At 43.4% G+C, this 22740-nt stretch overlaps 1 protein-coding gene and 1 pseudogene across 1 annotated transcript in view; one reads left to right on the forward strand and one right to left on the reverse strand.

Moving 5' to 3' along the window:
- The first annotated feature begins 1322 nt into the window (after positions 1-1322).
- PIK3CB (phosphatidylinositol-4,5-bisphosphate 3-kinase, catalytic subunit beta) overlaps positions 1323-22740 on the forward strand; it is a 151361-nt gene continuing 129943 nt past the window's right edge. The window contains exon 1 of the mRNA XM_011958222.1: positions 1323-1431. The gene's annotated coding sequence lies outside the window, so the exon portion shown is untranslated. The remainder of the gene's footprint in view (positions 1432-22740) is intronic.
- LOC105523404 lies at positions 17050-18203 on the reverse strand (annotated as a pseudogene).

Consider the following 22740-nt stretch of genomic DNA (forward strand, 5'->3'; position numbering starts at 1 on the left):
GTGCGATCTTGGTTCACTGCAGCCTGGGCCTCCTGGATTCAAGTGATCTTTCCACCTTGGCCTCTGAGTAACTGGATCACAGGCACATGCTTCCACTCCTGGCCCTGAATTTTATTTTTAGGAGTAGTTTCAGGTTCACAGCAAAGTTGAGCAGGGGTACAGAGAGTTTTCACATACACCCATTACCCTACACAGTCATAACCATACCCACACATACATAGTCTCCCCCGCTATCAACATCCTGAATAAACAAGTTTGTTATTTTTGAGTTCACCAATTTTCTTACTTTTGGAAAAACAATCAGCTTAATGTACTTTGAAATTGTTCTGAAATTTGTTTTATAATATTCCTCTCATTTAAAAAATTCCTCTTCATCAAAAGACACCTTAAAGAAAGTGAAAACATGCCGCACATTTTGGGAAAAATAATGGTAGTATATGTAATAGGGAATTAGTGTCCTAACCAGGACTGGCTTCATGGGTGTGCAATCTGTGCAGTCACGCAGGACCCCTCATTTAGATGGTCCCTGTGCTTAGTTTATTGGTAAGCTGTCGCTGTCTTGAAATTCTTAATTTTTGAAAAAGTAGCCCAACATTTTTATTTACTTATTTTAAAATATTTTTATGGTGAAAAATTTATATTTGAAATTTGCCAGCTGAACTCAGTTTAAGTTATTCCAGTTTTGTTGGCAACATTCAAAGCATCATAGTCAGGAGTCTGTTGAACATATGCCTTCTCTCTGTCAGACCCAATCCTGTGTTGACCTGGGCCATGTCAGTATCCTAGAACTTCTTCACAGCTTGTTTGGCTTTGACATACACAACTAATGCAAGTGTGGTGTGGTCTTCCGTCTTCTCATTGGTCAGGGTTAAGCCTGTTTTTCTTGGAAGTGCTCTTCCTAGGATATTTTGGCTGCAGCGTCTTGGGGCAGCCTGAAGGTGGGTAGCATGCAGATATCTTTCAGCAGTGTGGTTTTGGCTTTTGAAGCCTTTGTTTTGGCTTTAGCTTTGGGAGGGGCAGGGCTTCCTTTTTCTCTTTGTTGCCATCTTGGTGAAAAGGCCTCACATTTTTATTTTGCACTGTGCTCTGCAAATTATGTTGTCTGTTCTGGTCCTGAATATGTAAAGCCTAATAATTAGAAAAATCCAATCCAGTAAGAAAATGGCCAAAATCTGAGAGCAAAGATCTTCAACCTCTTTAGATCTTCAACCTACATATTTTAAAAAGTGTAGCATTAACAAGCGATTACATATGTAAGTAATAAAATTTACCTGACTTAATTTAGCCCATTTAGATTAATACTTTTGTCTTCAACCTTTTTTGTAGTGTGTGTTTTAACTGGAAAAAGTCTTCCATGAAAACGTCTCTTTTAAAAAATAAGTAATGCCATCTGTTTTCCTAAAAGACTGAAATGGGGGTGATCATTCTTAGGTAAGTATCCAATTTTGTATTTGTACTTATTTATATATTCGTTAGAGTATAAATTTTTTTTTTTGAGGTGGAGTCTTGCTGTGTTGCCCAGGCTAAAGTGCGGTGGTATAATCTCGGCTCACTGCAACCTCTGCCTCCTGGTTTCAAGCAATTCTCCTGCCTCAGCTTCCTGAGTAGCTGGGGTTACAGGCACATGCCACAATGCCTGGCAAATTTTTTTTGTATTTTTAGTAGAGATGGGGTTTCACCTTGTTGGCCAGGCTGGTCTTGAACTCCTGACCTCAGGTGATCCGCCCACCTCGGCCTCCCAAAGTGCTGGGATTACAGGCATGAGCCACAGCTCCCAGCAGACTATAACTCTTTTAGTTAACCTATATAGTAGGGAGTGGGAGTGGGGGGATGCTGGGTCTTGTTTAAAGATAGTCTGTTATGGAGGATTATGTTTCCTACAGAGTTAAGAACAGAGCTTCATGAAGCAGAGAAGAGGGTCAGTAGTGTTGAAAGCTCTTTAGGCAGGTTACTTGAAAACTGAAGAAACTTTTGGATTTGGCATTTAGGAATTCATTGATGATCCCAGCAGGGGCCATTTCAGGAGGCTGTTTATGGCTGAAAATCAGCTTGCAATGGAGTGAAGAGTAAAGAGGAGGTGATAAAATCTGAATATTTCAGCTAATTTATTTATTAAACCCATATGTAATATAGCTGTAGCCATCACTTCCTTAAGCACTGGAGTTATAGTTAGGGTAACCATATATCCGGTTCAAATCTCCTATAGATCAATTAATGCCCAGTTATTTTTATTTTTATTTTTTTGAGACAGTCTCGCTCTATCACATAGGCTGGAGTGCAGTGGCATGATCTCGGCTCACTGCAGCCTCGGCCTCCCATGTTCAAGTGATTCTCCAGCCTCAGCCTCCCAAGTAGCTGGGATTATAGGCATGTGCCATCATGCCCGGCTAATTTTTGTATTTTTAGTAGAGACGGGGTTTCACCATGTTGGCCAGGCTGATCTCGACCTGCTGACCTCAGGTGATCTGCCCGCCTCAGCCTCCCAAAGTGCTGGGATTACAGGCATGGGCCACCGTGCGGGGCCTTTTTTTTTTTTTTAAAGACAGAGTCTTGTGCTCTGTCACCCAGGCTGGAGTGCTGTACCGTAACCTTGGCACACTGCAACCTCAACCTCCCGGGTTCAAGTGATTCTCCTGCCTCAGCCTCCCAAGTAGCTGGGATTACAGGCGGCCACCACTATGCTCGGCTAATTTTGTATTTTTAGTAGAGATGGGGTTTTACCACGTTGGCCAGGCTGGTCTCGAACTCCTGACCTCAGGTGATCTACCCGCCTTGGCCTCTCAAAGTGCTGGAATTACAGGCGTGAGCCCGGCCGAGATAATTTTTTTTAAGAAAGTGGGGTCTCAGTCTATCACTCAGGCTGGAGTCCAGTGATGCGATCACTTCTGGGCTCAAGTGATCCTCCTGCCTCAGCCTCCTGATGGGATTGCAGGTGTGAACCACCATGCTCACCCAGCAAGAGGTGATTGAAAGTATACAAGAAGGTATGCATAGGTTGTATGCAAAGACTATACAATTTTATATCAGGAACTTGAGCATTTCTGGATTTTGGTATCCACAAGGGTCCTGGAAACAATTCCCCACAGATACCACAGGTGACTATATATTTATTGTTTATCTTCTCTGTCCTCATTAGAATATCAACTCCATGAGAAATGGACCTCTGTTTTTGTTCACTGTTGTAACCCTAGCAGGTAGCAGAATTCTTGGTATATTAGTAGATGCTCAGTAAATATGTATTCAATATATAATGGCCTCCAGTGCCTTGATGCATCACCTTTATCAATCCTGCATCTCATAGACAGTTATTTCAACTACCAGTGTCAAATTTCTCATGTTCACCTAAAAGGTTATGCTAGCTAAATTCATACTGCCTGCCATGTCATGCTAGCTTATCTCAAACTAGGCCTTTACTATTGCTCAGCAATCATATTAAGTTTCTCCACTGTCGTCTCTGGCCTGGTCAGTTGCAACAGCCTCTTAATTGACCTTTGTGCTTCCATTCTGCACCTGTAATTCATCTTCAGTAAAACAGAACTCTAAGGCATATATCATATCATATCACTTTTATGCTTAAAAACTTACAAGATGGCCGGGCATGGTGGCTCATGCCTGTAATCCCAGCACTTTGGGAGGCCGAGGCGGGCGGATCACGAGGTCAGGAGATCGAGACCATCCTGGCTAACAAAACCCCATCTCTACTAAACAACATACAAAAATTGGCTGGGCGTGGTGGCGGGCGCCTGTGGTCCCAGCTACATGGAAGGCAGAGGCAGGAGAATGGCGTGAACCCGGGAGACGGAGCTTGCAGTGAGCCGAGATCGCACCACTGCACTCTAGCTTGGGAGACAGAGCGAGACTCCATCTTTAAAACAAAACAAAACAAAACAAAAAACAACTCACAAGATGCCGGGTGCGGTGGCTTACGCCTGTAATCCCAGCACTTTGGGAAGGCCAAGGCAGGTGGATCACCTAAGGTCTGGAGTTAGAGACCAGTCTGGCCAATACGGTGAAACCTGATCTCTACTAATAATACAAAAAATTAGCTGGGCATGGTGGTGGGTGCCTGTAATCCTAGCTACTTAGGAGGCTGAGGCAGAAGAATTACTTGAACCTGGGGGGCGGAGGTTGCAGTAAGCTGAGATCGCAGCATTGCATTCCAGCCTGGGCAACAAGAGTGAAACTCCGTCTAAAAAAAAAACAAAAAACAAAAAAAAACTCAAAAGACTTAGAGTCTAAACACCTTACCACAGCCACAGAATACTACGTGGCCTGGCTCTGCCTCCTTCAATATGAAATTTTTTTAAGAGATGGGGTCTCACTATGTTGCTCAGGTGGGTTTCAAACTCCCAGCCTCAAGCGATCCTCCTGCTTTGGCTTCCAAAGTGCTGGGATTACAGATGTGAGCCACTGTGTCCAGTCAAATTCTTTAATCTCATCTCATGACACTATGGTCCTCATCCACCTTATTGCAGAAACACTGAAATTCTTTCCATTCCTCAATCACAATCAGCTCATTTCCACCTTGAGGTTTAAACTTTTTTTTTGAGACAGAGTCTTGCTGTGATGCCCGGGCTAGAGTACAGTGGTGCGATCTCAGCTCACTGCAACCTCCGCCTCCCAGATTCAAGCAGTTCTCCTGCCTCAGTCTCCCGAGTAGCTGGGATTATAGGCATGTGCCGTCATAGTCGGCTAATTTTTGTATTTTTAGTAGAGACGGGGTTTCACCATGTTGGCAGGGTGGTCTCAAACTCCTGACCTCACGTGATCCGCCCACCTTGGCATCCCAAAGTGCTAGGATTTCAGGCAGGAGCCACCACGCCCGGCGAGGTTTAAACTTGCATAGCTTGATTTTCTTTTAGCTTGACTAAATTCTTGTCTTTCAGATCTTAATGTCACCTCCTCAGAAGAAGACAACCAGTCACTATCAACTGCCATATTTTAATTCTTTTCATATCACATTACAATTTGGTATTGTTTTTGTTCACTCCAGTGATTAGCTCCACAAAGACACTAATCTTGTCTACAAGAGTGCCTGGCACAATGCAGGTGGTCAGTAAATATTTGGTGAATTTGGTAGCTGCCCTACAATGTTTTTCCTAAATGCTTTCTTCTCCCAGGATCCCAGCCTCACCACTAATTAACTATATGCTGAACAGATAACCTCAATCCCTACATTATTAAAGAAGTAAGATAGGAAATCCTACACTTAGCTGGGTGTGGTGGCACACACCTGCAGTATTGCCTACTCAGGAAGCTGAAGCGGAAAGATTTCACGAGCCCTGGAGTTCAAGGTTGCAGCAAGCTATAATTGCACCACTGCACTCCAGTCTGGGCAATAGAGGTATGACCCTGTTGGAGGGGAGGGAGAGAGAAAGAGAAGGAGAAAAGAAATCCTACAGCTTCTTCCTCTTTGCCTAAAAATTCCTTGGTATATCCTCTCTTCCAGTCGTCTAGTTTCTAAGCAGAAAGATTGCTACTCTGGTAAGAGCTAAACCCTTTACCTGTGTCTTTGATCTGAGTCAAACCTCTTACCTCTTCTGAGTAAAAACGTAATCACTCTCTTCAATATTTAAACTACATGCAAGCTGAGTACAGTGGCTCACACCTGTAATTAGCCAGGCATGGTGGCGAATGCCTGCAGTCCTGCTTACTTGGGAGGCTGAAGTGGGAGGACTGCTTGAGCCCAGGAGGCCGAGGCTGCAGTGAGCCCAGATCCCACCGCTGCACTTCAGCCTGGGCAACAGAGCGAGACTCCATCTCAAAAAAACAAAAATTATCTCAATGGTAACCTGGAAAATGAAAAAAAATTATAATACCTAATACAGTGTAAATGCCTTATGAATAGGTGTTATTGTATTATTTAGGGAATAATGACAATAGAAAAAAGTCTGTACATGTTTAGTACAGGCACAACAGAACCATTACCGGATCCAATATTTTCTTTTTTTAAAAAAATTTTTTGAGACGGAGTCTCACTCACTTTGTTGCCCAGGCTGGAGTGCAGTGACGCAATCTCAGCTCACTGCAACTTCCACCTCCCTGGTTCAAGCGATTCTCCCGCCTCAGCCTCCACAGTAGCTGGGATTACAGGCATGCACCACCACGCCTGGCCCCCATCCAATATTTTCGATTCATAGTTGGTTGAATTCATGGATGTGGCACCCACTGATACAGAACACATAGATATGGAGGGCCTACTATATAATATGTTGGGTGGTGATAAGTGCTAGTTTGAAGATTTATGCCTTGTTTACTATTGTCATGAAGGTATGGAAATATATTAGGGAAAGGTAGACATTGATGAAGGAGGGGTATGTTTACTAAGGTGAAGTTAGGGAAGACCTCTCTGATTAGGTGACATTTGAGTTGACAGCTCTAAATGAGGTGAGAGAGCAGGCCCTCTGGGTATTTTGGATAGGGTGGGGAGGGCATTTTAGACTGAAGGAACTTAAATACAAAGTGTTCGAGGCTGGACGTGCTTGATGTGTTTTATGAGCTGCAAGAGGGCCAGTGGGACTGCACTGAAGTGAGGGTGGAGGTAGTAGGAGCTGACATCATCATAGTGAATGTGGTAGAGGCTTGAGTCAGGTTGTAGACCAGAGTCAGGCCTTTGGATTTTCTTCTGTGTGATGGTGGAGCTGCAGATCCAGGAGTGAGATGGGAGGTGAAAGGTCAAGCTGTGGCTGAGAGGTATAACTTGAGGCTAAAGAACTGTGAGGCCGCCAGGTGCAGTGGCTCATGCCTGTAATCCCAACAGCTGGGGAGGCTGAGGTGGGCAGATCGCTTGAGTTCCAGACCAGTCTGGGTAACATGGCAAAACCCCCCACAAAAAATGTAAAACTTAGTTGGGCGTGGCGGTGCATGCCTGTAGTTCCAGCTACTCGAGAGACTGAGGCTGGAGGATTCCTTGAGCCTGGAGGATTGCTTGAGTCTGAGAGGTGGAGGTTGCAGTGAGCCGAGATTGCACCACTGCACTCTAGCCTGGGTGACAGAGCGAGACGTCTCAAAAAAAAAAAACCAACCATGAGGTCAGATGTTTGAAGTATCTGAAAGTGAAGATGAGAGAAGAGGGTGTACCATAAAACAGATTTTTGAACACCGCAAGGAGGTAGAAAGAGTAGAAAAAGGTGAGTTGGAGGCACAGAGGGCCTGTAAGTTCATAATGGACAAGTTTATTTGGCTTCGGGTTTTTCGTTTTGTTTTGTTTTTGAGGAGGAATCTCACTGTGTTGCCCAGGCTGGAGTGCAGTGGTGTGATCTCGGCTTACTACAACCTCTGCCTCACAGGTTCAAGTGATTCTCCTGCCTCCTGAGTAGCTGGGACTCAGAGTTTTTTCTTTTTTTTTTTTTTGAGATGGAGTCTCGCTCTGTCGCTCAGGCTGGAGTGCAGTGGCACAATCTCAGCTCACTGCAAGCTCTGCTTCATGGGTTCACACCATTCTCCTGCCTCAGCCTCCCAAGTAGCTGGAACTACAGGCACCTGCCACCATGCCCGGCTATTTTTTTTTTTTTTAGTAGAGATGGGGTTTCACTGCGTTAGCTGGGATGGTCTCCATCTCCTGACCTTGTGATCCGCTGGCTTCGGCCTCCCAGGGTGCTGGGCTTACAGGCATGAACCACTGTGCCTGGCCTCAGGGTTTTTTTTGGAAAAAAAAAAAAGGTGAAGTACACACAATATAACATTTACCATTTTGCTTTTTTTTTTTTTTAAATGAGGACCGGGTTTTGCCCTGTTTCTCAGGCTGGCCTCGAACTCCTGAGCTCAAGCAATCTGCCCACCTTGGCCTCACAAAATGCTAGGATTATAGGTGTGAGTCACTGCACCTGGGGAAAATGTAACCACTTTTAAGTGTATAATTCAGTGGCATTAAGTACATTCACAAAAGTACATCACCCCTGTCCATCTCCAGAACTTTTTCATCATCCCTAACCAAAACTCCATACCCTTTAAATAATAGGTTCTCATTGCCCCCTCTTCTTTCGTTCCTGAGAAACCACTGTTCTATTTTCTGTCTCTGTGAATTAGACTACTCTGCTTCAGGTGCCTTGTGTAAGTGGAATCATACAATATTTGTCTTTTTGTTTCTGACTTATTACACTTGGCATTATGTTTTTAAGGTTCATGCATATTGTAGTATGTAGTAGAATTTCATTCCTTTTAAAGGCTGAATAGGCCGGGCCCGGTGGCTCACGCCTGTAATCCCAGCACTTTGGGAGGCCAAGGCAGGTGGATCACGAGGTCAGGAGTTCGACACCAGCCTGGCCAACATGGTGAAACCCCCTCTACTAAAAATATGGAAGTTAGCTGGGTGTGGTGGCCTACGCCTATAGTCCCTGCTATTCGGGAGACTGAGTGAGGATAATCTCCTAAACCCAGGAGGTGGAGGTTGCAGTGAGCTGAGATCATGCCACTGTACTCCAGCCTGGCGACAGAGAGAGACTCTGTCTCAAAAAAAAAAAAAAAAAAAAAGGCTGAATAATATTCCATTGTATGTTCACACCATATTTTTTTGTCTATGCCTCTGTTGATGGTGACACTGGTGCTGTTTCTACCTTTTGGCTATTGTGACCAATGCTGCTGTGAGCACTGGTGTACAAATCTGAGTGAATCCCTGCTTTCATTTCTTTTGTATACATCACCAGAAGTGGGATTATTAGATCATATTGGATCATATGCTTTAATTTTTCTTTTTGTTTTTTTTTGAGATAGGGTCTCACTCTGTCAACCAGGCTAGAGTATAGTGGTGTAATCATAGTTCACAGCAACCTCCACCTCCCATGCTCAAGTGATCCTCCCACCTCAGCTTCCTGAGTAGCTGAGACTACAGGTGCCTACCACCACACCTGGCTAATTTTTTGTATTTTTAGTAGAGACGGTGTTTTGCCACGTTGCCCAGGCTGGTTTTGAACACCTGGCTCAAGCTGTCTGCCTGCCTTGGCCTCCAACGGACCAGAAACAGTAGGCATCAACAATATCATGCTGGGATTATAGGCATGAGCCATCACAACCCGCCATATGCTTTCATTTTTTGAGGAACAATCCTGCTGTCTTCCACACTGGCTATACCATTTTATATTTCCACCAGCAATACACAAGAGTTCCAGTTTCTCCACAGCCTTGCCTGGGTTTAGTTTTATTAAAATATATATATATATATATATTGTTTTTTTTGAGACAAAGTCTCGCTCTGTCACCCAGGCTTGAATGCAGTGTCATGATCTTGGCTCACTGCAACCTCAGTCTCCTGGGTTTAAGTGATTATCCTGCCTCAGCTTCCCAAGTAGCTGGGATTACAGGTGTGTGCCACCAGGCCTGGCTAATTTTTGTATTTTTAGTAAAGACAGGGTTTTGCCATGTTGGCCAGGCTGGTCTCAGACTCCTGATCCTAGGTGATCTGCCTGCCTCGGTCTTCCAAAGTGCTGGGATTACAGGCATGAGCCACCGTGCCCAGCCAGTAATATAGTTGTGATTTTGAATAATGGAATTTTTTTGTTGTTGTTGTTTTTGTTTTTGAGACGGAGTCTCGCTCTGTCGCCCAGGCTGGAGTGCAGTGGCGCGATCTCGGCTCACTGCAAGCTCCGCCTCCCAGGTTTACGCCATTGAATAATGGAATGTTTTAAGTTTATTTCCTTAAAAGAATGTTTATCATACACTGTTTTCTAGTAGTTTTAGAAGTAGCACAAATTCTTATGCTCTGCTACAAGGTCAAAATTGGTAAAGAAAGTTGTCTTCGGTCAGGCATGGTGGCTCACACCTGTAATCCCAGTACTTTGGGAGGCCGAGGCGGACAGACCACCTGAGGTCAGGAGTTAGAGACCAACCTGGCCAACATGGCGAAACCCCATCTCCACTAAAAATACAAAAATTAGCCAGGTGTACTGGTGCATGCCTGTAGTCCCAGCTACTTGGGAGGCTGAGGCAGAAGAACCTGGGAGGCGGAAGTTGTAGTGAGCCGAGATCGCACCACTACACTCCAGCCTGGGTGACAGAGCAAGATCGTGTCTCAAAAATAAAAAAAAAGAAAGAAAGTTGTCTTCTAGTTAAATTTTAGTGAGAGATTCTCACAGGAATTAAAATGCTGGGGCCCTAAAAAATCTTAAGTATGCTTTGCCATAAGCTTAAGGGACTGTGTCTATGTTACTTGGCTGTGTGTAGGCATGAATTTGATCTTTTAGGATAGGAGAGCAATTGAACAAACTAGATGTTTTTCTTTTTCTTTCTTTCTTTCTTTTTCTTTTTCTTTTTTTTAAAAAAAGAATACACTTGTTAATCTCCTGTTTGGAAATTTTACAAGGAGCTGGAGAAATTTTCACTTTGGTGTTTACTGATTGATTGCGTACTACCTTAACTGTTGGAAAAATATGTTCCCTATTCAGATAAAGCTATTAAAGGGAAAAAATGTGATGGGATTACAGCTGCCACAGAGAGGTTTTTGAAGCTTTGCACCTTGTGTGCAATTGTCATTAAGATAATGGAAATTTTGAAAGATGATCTTAATGTCTTCAATATTGTTATAATTAGGCTTTTTTCTTGGTAAATGATGTGTCTTAATTTGAAAAGTTTTCCTTTAGGAACTTCTTTCTTCTTCTTTTTTTTTTTCTTGAGACGGAGTCTCGCTCTGTCGCCCAGGCTGGAGTGCGGTGGTGCGATCTCGGTTTACCGCAACATCTGCCTCCTGGGTTCAAGCAATTCTCCTGCTTCAGCCTCCTGAGTAACTGGCACTACAAGCACCTGCCACCACGCCTGGCTATAGGAGCTTCTTATGTGAACACTATGAGTAAACAGACTGGTATAGTTTAAACTTGCCTTCCAGTTTTTCCAAGTTCCTCTTTCTCCAATTCATTGTCTTTGCCTCAAGGTTCTTTTTCATTAATATGTGTGGATGTTTACGCAGTTAGAAAAAATGTTCATAAAGATGATATTGTTGAGTGCTTAACTGTTTCTAGTCCTTTGATAACATGGTGTGCTTTTTACTTTTACACAGAAAATAACTGTGGTCAGATTGTCATGCAGTCTGCCATAGACAGTAAGGATATTGTGAAAGAAATTCTGGCTGTCTGCATAGCATGACCTTTCAAAACTGTTTTCTTTGCTGCAAGCATTTCACTTAGCCTTTTGACTGCCACATGATAGAGGAAGTAGTACATAAAGGGCAATATAAATGGCTGCCTTGTTGATCTCAATACTGTTTTTTAAACCATGTTAAATAGTCACATATGTTATTAAATACAGTTTTATGTGGAGGATTACCAGTTTTAGGCATAACAGAATACATTTTAAGTATAATTTTATAAAACTTATAATATTTAAAATTTAAATAGAGGCCGGGTGCAGTGGCTTGCTCCTGTAATCCCAGCACTTTGGGAGGCCGAGGTGGGTGGATCACCTGAGATCAGGAGTTCGAGACCAGCCTGGCCAACATGGTGAAACCCCATCTCTACTAAAAATATAAAAAATTAGCCGGCCATGGTGGTGTGCGCCTGTAATCCCAGCTACTCAGGAGGCTGAGGCTTGAACCTGGGAGGTAGAGATTGCAGTGAGCCAAGATCGTGTCGTTGCACTCTAGTCTGGGCGACAAGAGCGAGACTCCATCTTAAAAAAAAAAAAAAAAAAAAAAAAATTAAATAGAAAAATCACATTATTTTCAAAAAGGACCTAAATTTTTTATTCAAAGTTTTAAGGATTATTAGTGAATGGAGATTATTATATATAGTTCATGACTACAAATCTGTAATTTTTGTAAGGAAAGATTTTTAAAGCAACCTTTGGAGCTCTCTTTCTGCTGCTTCTGAGCACCCAGGAGAGACTATTTTCTTTAACACTGTGAAGGGACCTGAGGAAGATGAGGAAGCACCAGCCAACTTTTGTTTTATTTTATTTATTTGAGATGGAGTCTTGCTTTGTATACTCCAGTAAATGTGGTCATGCTATATGTATTCTTTTGTTTCTTTTAATGTTGGTGAGGTTCATTAATGGTGATGTATGTAGCTGTATTTTATTCATTTTTCCTATTGTAAACTATTTAATATTATTTATTGATCTGTTAATGTACATTAAGATTATGCCTAGTTTTTTGTTACTATGAAAACTTTCACCTTAAACATTCATGTGAATATCATATCCTCAGATAAGCATTTTCCTTTTTTGTTTTTTGATACAGAGTCTCTCTCTGTTGCCCGGCTGGAGTGCAGTGGTGTGATCTTAGCTCATTGCAACCTCTGCTTCCCAGGTTCAAGTGATTCTCTCCACTCAGCTTCCCAAGTAGCTGGAATTATAGGCACATGCCACCGCACCCAGCTAATTTTTGCAGTTTTAGTAGAGATGGGGTTTCACCGTGTTGGTCAGTCTGGTCTCAAATTCCTGACCTCAGGTAATCTGCCTGCCTCCCAAAGTGTTGGGATTACAGGCGTGAGCCACTGTGCCTGGCCCAGATAAGCATTTTCCTAGAATATTATACCATGTGTTTAGCATTCTTCATTGGATCTATTGTTCTTTTGCATAAAGAACAACACCTTAATTTGACCTACCAGGATCTGCATATAGCCAGTCTCCCCAGTACCATTCTGCCCCTGTTCTCTGCTTGTTGAATTCCATAAATGCTTAAGGTTTCTCAGGTCTTTTCATACAGTCTTTCTTTCCTTGCCTAGCTGATTTCTTGTCTTACACTGTCTCTGTTAAAATATCACTCTCACGGACCATGGTGGCTCAAGCCTGTATTCCCAGCACTTTGGGAGACCAAGGCCGGGGGGGTGGGAATCACTTGAGCTCAGGAGTTTGAGACCAGCCTGGGCAACATAGTGAGATCTTGTCTCTACAGAAAATGAAAAAATTAGCTGGGTGCTATGCACCTGTAATCCCAGCTACTTGGGAGGCTGAGATAGGAGGATCATTTGAACTCCAGAGGTTGACGATGCAGTGAACCATGATTATACCACTGCATTCCAGCCTGGGTGGCAGAGTGGGACCCTGTCTCAAAAAAAAAAGAAAATCGTCCTCTTGACTTTATCTGCCTCAATTTAACATGTTTTAACCTATTCATTTGTTTCTGAAAATAAAATAATTCTCATCAGAAGATGACAGAGGAAGAGGAGAGCTGTCGATATGTTCATTTCTGCCAGGGGATTCTGAAATGCATTGTGCAGAGTAATGAACAAGGATAAAAGTTGTTGAGCTTCAGCAGGAGTGAATGATTTGCTGGTGTCATAATGGTAGCCTCACTAATGATATCCCCCACTGCTCTTCATAATTCTGCTTTCTGTTTGGATGAAGGGTGATAAGGAAAACACAGTGATATTGGACTGACTGAGGGAGGATATGTGGGTTTTTTTTTTTTTTTTTTTTTTTTTTTGAGACGGAGTCTTGCTCTGTCGCCCAGGTTGGAGTGCAGTGGCCGGATCTCAGCTCACTGCAAGCTCCGCCTCCCTGGTTTACGCCATTCTCCTGCCTCAGCCTCCTGAGTAGCTGGGACTACAGGCACCTGCCACCTCGCCTGGCTAGTTTTTTTTTGTATTTTTTAGTAGAGACGGGGTTTCACTGTGTTAGCCAGGATGGTCTCGATCTCCTGACCTTGTGATCCACCCATCTTGGCCTCCCAAAGTGCTGAGATTACAGGCTTGAGCCACCGCGCCCGGCCGGATATGTGGGTTTTAATCATGGCCTTGCAGCTACCTAGACTATGTGTTTGACTAAATTAGTGAAGGCCAAATTGCTGTAACAGACCAAAAATGAGTAATGGTCCAAACTGAATAGACATTTATTTCTCACTCATGGAACAGTGAAGTTGGATGGCCCTCTTCGGTAGGTGGTTCTCTTTCAAGTGGTTTCTTCCATCTTGTGACTCTGTCATCCTCTATTCCACTAAGACCAGTGGAAGAGGAAAGAGAAGGTGTAAGTGTGACACCAACTTTCTTAAAAGCCCTAACCTGAAGTAACACAGGTCATTTCCACTCAACATTCCACTGGAAAGAACTTAGTACATGGCCACTTCTAATTGCACAGGAAGTTGGAATGTATATCAGCTAAGTGCCCAGCCACAATCCTGTAACTGGAAGAAAAAAATTAGTCTCTGCCATAGTGACCTTGGTATAGTCATCATATTTCTGTAGGACTCAGTTTCTGAGGTATAAGATAAGGGATCTATACTCAGGGGATTTATCATACACACACCCTTCTTCCTTACAGATTAAATTTAAAAGGCACAACAAGCAAAGTGTTTCCATTGTTTCTTCATTCACCTTGTTCCAGTTCAATTTTGGAGGATTATGAGATGCTAAAGGTAGTTTTAATCATTGTCTTCTCATTTTATCACATCCAAGGTCTTCAAAGCTCTGTGGTTTTATCCAGGCCTGAGTACAAACTGCATCATGGCCTTATAGCATATGGAAACTTATACTGTGAGATGAAATAATTCTGAAGTTTTAGTTGTAGGAAAATGTATTGGTATGATACTAGTTGCTTTTGAAATATAACTTGTTAAAATATTCTACATTTTCTCTGGAAAATAAGAATTTTAAATATATTTTAAACCATCTAACAAAGTTGGCTAGAGCTTGCATCAATTTATTCATAAATTTGGACTGTGTTAGCAGTTTAGTGCAAGGAAATTGTCTTGATAGTTTTGTAACCAAAGTTGGGTAATAGGAATTGCTTTTTAAAACTTTCATTTTTTTGAGACAGTGTCTTGCTCTTTCACCCAGGCTAGAGTGCAGTGGCACAAACATGGCTCTTTGTAGCCTCGACTGCCTGGCATCAAGTGATCCTCTTTTACTTCAGCCTCCTGAGTAGCTGGGACCCTAGGTGTGCACCCCCTCACCTGGCTAATTAAATAATTTTTTTGGGCCAGGCACAGTGGCGCGCACCTGTGATCCCAGCATTTTGCGAGGCTGAGGCGGGCAGATCACCTGAGGTCAGGAGTTTGAGACCAGCCTAGCCAGCATGGCAAAACCCAGTCTCTACTAAAAATACGAAAAAATTAGCCAGGGGTGGTGGTGGGCACCTGTAATTCCAGCTGCTCAGGAGGCTGAGACAAGAGAATCACTTGAACCCGGGAGTCAGAGGTTGCAGTGAGCTGAGATTGCACCACTGAACTCCAGCCTTGGTGACAGAGTGGGACTCCATCTCAAAAAAAAAAAAAAAAAAAATTCTGTAGAGATGGGGGTCTTGCAGTGTTGCCCAGGCTGGAGTGCAGTGGCACAATCTCGGCTCACTGCAACCTCCGCCTCCCGGGTTCAAGCGATTCTCCTGCCTCAGCCTCCTGAGTAGCTGGGACTAAAGGCATGCGCCATCATGCGTGGCTAATTTTTTAAAAAATTCTGTAGAGATGGGGGTCTTGCAGTGTTGCCCAGGCTGGCTTCAAACTCCTGGGCTCAAGCTGCCCTCCTACTTCTGTCTCCCAAAGTACTAAGATTACAGCTGTGAGCCACTATGCCCAGCCAGAAGTTTCATTTTCATTTTCATTTATTTATTTATTTATTTATTTTTTGAGATAAGGTTTCAGTCTGTCACCCAGGCTGGAGTGCAGTGCCATGATCTTGGCTTACCGTGGCCTCAGCCTACTGGGCTCGAGCAATTCTCTCACCTCAACATCCTGAGTAGCTGAGACTACAGGTGAGCACCACCATGCCTGGCTAATTTTGTTTATTTTTTGTAGCGATAAGGTCTCACCGATTGCCTAGGTTGGCCTTGAGCTCCTGGGCTAAAGCGATTCTCTTGCGTTGGCCTCCCGAAGTGCTGGAATTACAGGCACGAGCCCAGAAGTTTCATTTTTTAGAAGACATAATTTTTATGTGAAGACATAATTTTTAGTTGGAGCATTGTGGGTCATGCTTGTAATATCAGCACTTTGGGAAGCTGAGACGGGAGGATTGCTTGAGGCCAGGAGTTTTAGACCAGCCTGGGCAACATAGTGAGACCCTGTCTCTACAAAAAGAAAAAACCAAAACACAAAATTAGTTGAAGTGGTGTTTGCTTGTAGTCTCAGCTACTTAGGAGGCTGAGACAGGAGGATGGCTTGATTCCAGGAGGTAGAGGCTGTAGTGAGCTATGATGGCACCACTGTATGATGGCACCACTGCATGACAGTGAGAGAGAGACACTTGAAAAAAAAGAAAAAAGTCTCAGAAAAATAAGAAAAAAGATATAATTTTAAAAACTTATTTAACCCACACTGCTTTCTTTTTGGAAGCAATAGTAGCATTCATAACTAAAGTAAGTTAATTTTAGTTTTTGAAAGTTAGGGCTAAGTGCAGTGGCTCACGCCTGTAATCCTAGCACTTTGGAAGGCCGAAGCAGGAGGATTGCTTGAGCTCAGGGCTTCAAGACAGCCTGGGCAACAAAGCAAGACGCCGTCTCTATTTAAAAAAAAAAAAAAAAAAATTGGCCAGGTGTAGTGATTCATGCTTGTAATCCCAGCACTTTGGGAGGCTGAGGCGGATGGATCACTTGAGTTTAGGAGTTCGAGACTAGCCTGGGCAACATGGCAAAACCCCATGTCTACCAAAAATTAAAAAAATTTGGCCAGTCATGGTGGCATGCACCTGTGGTCCCAACTACTCAGGAGGCCTGATGCGGGAGGATTGCTTGAGCCCAGGAGGTGGATGAGCCAAGATCGTGCCACTGTGCTCCATCCTGGGTGACAGAGTGACATCCTGTCTCAGAAAAAAAAGGCCGGGCGTGGTGGCTCACACCTGTAATCCCAGCATTTTGGGAGGCCAAGGCGGGTGGATCATGAGGTCAGGAGATCATCCTGGCTAACATGGTGAAACCCCGTCTCTACTAAAAATACAAAAATACTAGCCGGGCATGGTGGTGGGCACCTGTAGTCCCAGTTACTTGGGAAGCTGAGGCAGGAGAATGGCGTGAACCCGGGAGGCAGAGAGTTCTTGCAGTGAGCCGAGATCGCGCCACTGCACTTCAGCCCGGGCGACAGAGTGAGACTCCATTTCAAAAAAAAAAAAAATAAAGACATAGAGTAAGATATGTATTTAGGAAAGTGTGTGTGTGTTGGTATTTTTTTTGGCAGTAGAGGGGTGCTGAGTACAGAGGACTTTATTGATAGTGCACTACGAAGTGGGGCTTTCTAGGCCTATCCCTTTTTTCAGGGGGTCTGGCATGGAAACCGTGTCTAGGAGGGGAGATTCTCAGCGTAGTGGTGGGGGACTGAGTGGGGCAGGACTGCACAGCAGCTGAGGGCCTCTCTCTTACTCTCATGCTCTCACTGGGGCTGGTGGTCCAGGAGGCCATGTGGACCGTAAGGTCTACCACCCTGTTGCTGTAGCCAAATTCATTGTCATACCAGGAAATGAGCTTGACAAAGTGGTCATTGAGAACAATACCAGCTCCAACATTGAAGGTGGAAAAGTTGATGTCACTGTTAGTTGGCGGAGACAACCTTGTACTCAGTGTAGCCCAGGATGCCTTTGAGGGGCCTCTCCCACGCCTGCTTCACCTCCTTCACGATGTCATCGTATTTGGCAGGTCTCTCCAGATGGTGGGTCAGGTGCATGATGGACACATTGGTGGTGGGGACATAGAAGGCTATGCCAGTGAGCTCCCTGCTCCGCTTGTTTAGATGACTTTATCCACAGCTTTGGCAGCACCAGTAGATACAGGAGTGATGTTCTGGAAAGCCCTGTGGCCATTGCACCACAGTTTCCCAGATGGGCCATCAGTGGTCTTCTGGATGTCAGTGATAGCATGGACGTGGTCATGATTCCTCCCACGATGGCAAAGTTGTCATGGGTGATCTTGGCCAGTGGTGCTAAGCAGTTAGTGGTACAGAAGGTTTGCTGGGAATTGCGAGGCGTTTTTGCACTTTCGTGGTTCATGTCCATCACAAACATGGGGGCTTCAGCAGAGGGGGCAGAGATGATAACCCTTTCGGTTTCTCTTTTTAAATGAGCCCCAGCCTTCTACAAGGTAGTAAAGATGCCAGTGATCTCCACAATATAATTGTGGTGGCATCACCCCAGTTGATTTTGATGGGAATTTGCTCCTAGAAAATGGTTATGGTATTTTCATTGATGACAAACTTTGCCATTCTCAGCCTTGACTGTGCCATGGAACTTGCCACGGGTGGAATTATCATGGAACATATAGACCATGTAGTTGAGGGCAATGAGGGGGTCCTTGATGGAGACAGTATCCACTTCGCCCGAGTTAAAAGCAGCCTGGGTGACCAGGTGTCCAATAAGGCCAAATCAATTTACCTGGCCTTCACTTTCATTGTGATGTCTCAGGGATGTGACGGGTGTTACACGAGATGTGGCTGTTGAATGAGAGGAACAGAAAGTGTATTTTAAAGAAAAAAATGAGTTAATTATTGACTGTTGTAATTGCATGATTTGTTTTCATTCTAATAGGCCATGCTGCAATGATATATTGATGTAACAAACCAAACAAATTCATTTTATTATGCTCTGGTTCTGCAGTCAGAAATTTGGATGGGGCACACCAGAGTCAGGTTGTCTTTGGCCCATGTTGTCTGGGCGTCAGGTGGAAAAACATGACGTCTGAGGGATGGAGTCATTGAAGGCTTCTTCACTCAGAAGTTTGGCTATTCGTACTAGCAGTCAGCTGGAGTTTTTCAAAATGCTTATCCTTGGCCTCTCCCATGTGTCTGTCCTAAGCTGCTTTACTGCTTGGTGGCTGCCTTCTAAGAGTGAGCATCTCACAAGCAGGTGTCTTAAGTGAGCAAAATGGAAGCTGCAGCTTCTTAAACCTGGGAATTAGTAGAGCATTACCCCTGCTATATTCTATTAGAGGTCAAGCAGTCACTGAAACCATATTCAAGGAGAGGGATCATGCGCCTCACCTCTCATCACATTTGGCAGGTCTCTCCAGATGGCAGGTCAGGTCCAGGACGGACACATTGGCAGTGGGGACATAGAAGGCTATGCCAATGAGCTTCCTACTAAGCTTGGAGATGACATTGTCCACAGCCTTGGCAGCACCAGTAGGTGCAGGCGTGATGTAAAAGAATTTTGTGGCAATGTTTTAAAATCATCCCAGTCATGACAGCTGTGCTGTTTATCATGTAATCACATTTTTTTTTTTGAGCTAGTTTTCAATACTCTGTTAGATTACTTAGATTCTTTATTTTTTTGAGGCAGGGTCTCACTCTGTCACCAAGGTTGGAGTGCAGTAGCACAATCTCAGCTCACTGCAATGTTTGCCTCCCAGGCTCAAGTGATCCTCCCACCTCAGCCTCCCAAGTAGCTGGGACCACAATTGCACACCACCATGCCTGGTGTGTTTTTGGTAAAGACAGGGTTTTACCATGTTGCCCAGGCTGAGTTTTTTTTTTTTTTTTTCAGAGACAGGGTCTCGCTCTGTTAATAGCCCAGGCTGGAATGCAGTGCCACAATCAGGGCTCACGTCAATGTCTGCCTCCCAGACTTAGGCAATCCTCCCTCCTCAGCCACCTGAGTAGCTGGGACTACAGGTGTGTGCTACCATGCCCAGCTAATTTTTGTATTTTTTGTATTTTTTTGTAGAGACAGGGTTTTGCCAAGTTGCCCAGGCTGGTTTCAAACTTCTGGCTTCAAGGGATCCTCCGCCTCGGCCTCTCACAGTACTGGGATTACAGGCATGAGCCACCACTTCTGACCTTAGATGCTTAAAGGTTTCTTTTCATTGCTAATATTTTATCCACATTTTTTTTTTTTGAGACAATGTCTCTCTCTGTCGCCCAGGCTGGAGTGCAGTGGCACGATCTTGGCTCACTGCAAGCTCCGCCTCCTGGGTTCACGCCATTCTCCTGCCCCAGCCTCCCGAGTAGCTGGGACTACAGGGACTTGCCACCACGCCCGGCTAATTTTTTATATTTTTAGTAGAGATGGTGTTTCGCCGTGTTAGCGAGGATGGTCTTGATCTCCAGACCTAGTGATCCTCCCGCCTCGGCCTCCCAAAGTGCTGGGATTACAGGTGTGAGCCACTGTGCCTGGCCCCCAAAACATTTTTAATTCCTTGAGAGTATTCCCATAGTTTCCAGAAGAAAAAGATGTGGGTGGGTTTTGATAGCTACATTCAGTCAGGAAACATTTTAAATTATTAAGTATTATACTAGTGGTATGAAATGTTTACTAATGTCATTTTTCAGGTTTTTTTTTTTTTTTTGAGATGGAGTTTCGCTCTTGTCACCCAGGCTGGAGTGCAATGGTGCAATCTTTGCTCAGTGCAACCTCTGCCTCCAGGGTTCAGGTGATTCTCCTGCCTCAGCCTCCCGAGTAGCTGGGATTACAGGCGCATGCCACCATGCCCGGCTAATTTTTGTATTTTTAGTAGAGACTGGGTTTCACCATGTTGACCAGGCTGGTCTCGAACTCCTGACCTTAGGTGATCCACACACCTCGGCCTCCCAAAAAGCGCTGGGATTACAGGCGTGAGCCACCATGCCTGGCCAATGCATGCTTTTTAATTTAAAAGAACGCTACATGTGAGAGTTTTCAAACTAATTTATTAGCTTATAGGGTAATGTTATAAGTTAAATACAGGACAGTATCCAAAAGCTGTCCTGTTAATGCATAACAGATAAAGATTTCAGATCTTTTGGGATCTTAGACATAGTAACATTTGATTAATTATTCTATTCCAAACCATGCAACTCCCAGTACTCATCCCATTGTGCACAGGTCATAGGCTGGGGCACTGAGGCAAGGAGGGGGTTTCATGATGACAACATTGTGGTGCTGCCTCAATGTTTTAGGTGACATAGACTGATCCCCAGACACTGCAATCCCACACTCTTAAGAAGTTCAGATGGGTACTCTGTATTTCCCTTTTCCAGTATTCTATCCTCATCCCTTCTGGTTGAGGCTCTGGGAGGTCAAGGTAAAAAACACTGCAACCAGTCAGAGAACAGACATGCCTCCATTAGTCTCTCATTAGACCTAACTGCTCTGATACAGGCTGGGATGCAATTTGCTTTGTTTTATTTTTGTAATTACCTCATCTCCCAATCAAGTGTATGATATGGTATCTTAAACAGAATAAGTACTTATTAAATATTAATTTCCTTGAAATTCAGTTGTTTCTCCACTTCGTCCCTCTGCAGTTTTCTTCTCTTCCTCTTTTTGATCAAGGCCTAGCACTGAAATGACATTATCAGCCTGCCTCTCTGGACTCTCTGTGTCCTCTAGAGAGAATAAGCAGTGAAAGAAGACTTGGCACCAAGGACAGATACTTCTTCAATTTTTCTTAGTTTTTTCCCCCTCAACTTACTGTCAGTAGTGAGGGAGAAATGAAAGCTACACACAGAAGCATTTTGTCATTCATGGGCAGATAGCTTAGGAAGAAAATTGGTCTCCAAGGAAAAGGTTTAAAACAGACAAACAAATGATAAGTACTTGCCAGACCAAACTTAAACCATCATGCAAAGGAGTAATCCTGAAATGACTTGGGATAAATGCCAGCCTTTATTGGATGCTCTTTTAAGTTTTACATATTATGACTTATTTTCAAAATGACGGCAGACAGAAATGACTAAAAGGTTCAGAGCCTGGAATAGTGCATTTTCTACAGCTGTAAGCTATTTAAAATTCTTCTCATGTTACTGTTTGCTATCCAGATGGCTTTCTGGCACTGGTTCAGTTCCTAGATGTGAGAGCTGTTGGTTAGTTACTCACCAGCACCGCCACACACTTGTACAGTTTGGCTCATGACTCACTCTCATTGCAGTTACATGTGGGTACGCTGCTATGCAGTCATTCCTGATTGTCATGATGGTACTTGTAAACAAGAACCAGAATTGATTGGATACCATTTCTAGAAGGAAGATTTGTTGACATTCAAAATTACCCACCCCAGTTAGTCTGTTGGACCCATCACCACTCATTGGAGTGAGAAACAGAAGCAGTCATCCAGTGAAACTTTTGTCTAAAATATATACTTGGATGATAGGTGCAAAAGTGTATCCAGTAAGCCACAATTATTTGAAGATTTCCTTTACTCCCGTACTGTTATCTAAAGTGATGAAAAAACAAAACAAAAAACCCCTGCCTCTTACGAAAGAAGTCATATTGGTGGTAGGAGGTTTGGGAGAGGGTTGCTATCTGAAAGAGACAAACAAGGAGTCTCCTGAGATGCTGGCAGTGTTCTGTTTCTTAATCTGGATAGTGGTCTGCTTTGCAGTAGGTATTTGCTTTCCAAAAATTCATTGAACTGTACAGTTACATGTTGGGTATTTTTGTTTATGGGTTATTAGCAAAAGTGTTTAAAAAAGAAATTACTCTCCTCTAATGTAGGAGAATTCCCTTAGTTGTATCTTCAAAGGCTAGAGAAGGTCTCCATATTAATGTATTAGATATTGGTCTTTGGTAGTCTTTGTCCTATTAATTTTATCTATTTAGGAAAATAATCATTTTTACCTTAAAACGTGGTTATTGACAAACAGTGATTGAAATAGCTTGACAATTAGTGATAGTTCCCATGTCCCAAATACTGTTCACTTGAATGGATTTCAGCAAGGCGTGGAGAGGGTGAGGAGAGAAGACTGTGGGGATAAAATACATTTTTCTTGGAAATATATATATCCATTTGGAATAACTTATCTCGTTGATGTTAGGGGTAAACATAATCGAACATTTAGTTTAGAAAAGAGGAAGGTAGACTAAAAACTATAAATCTGAAGAGTTTTATTAACATTGCTTAATAAAAAATTATGTGTTTGGAAGAAGACCGTTTAATCTTATTTTTTTATTAATTTTTTTCCATTTCAAGGACTTTATTAAGTAGCTTAAA

Source organism: Colobus angolensis, unplaced genomic scaffold, assembly GCF_000951035.1.
Source record: "Colobus angolensis palliatus isolate OR3802 unplaced genomic scaffold, Cang.pa_1.0 Scaffold46, whole genome shotgun sequence".
Classification (NCBI taxonomy): domain Eukaryota; kingdom Metazoa; phylum Chordata; class Mammalia; order Primates; family Cercopithecidae; genus Colobus; species Colobus angolensis.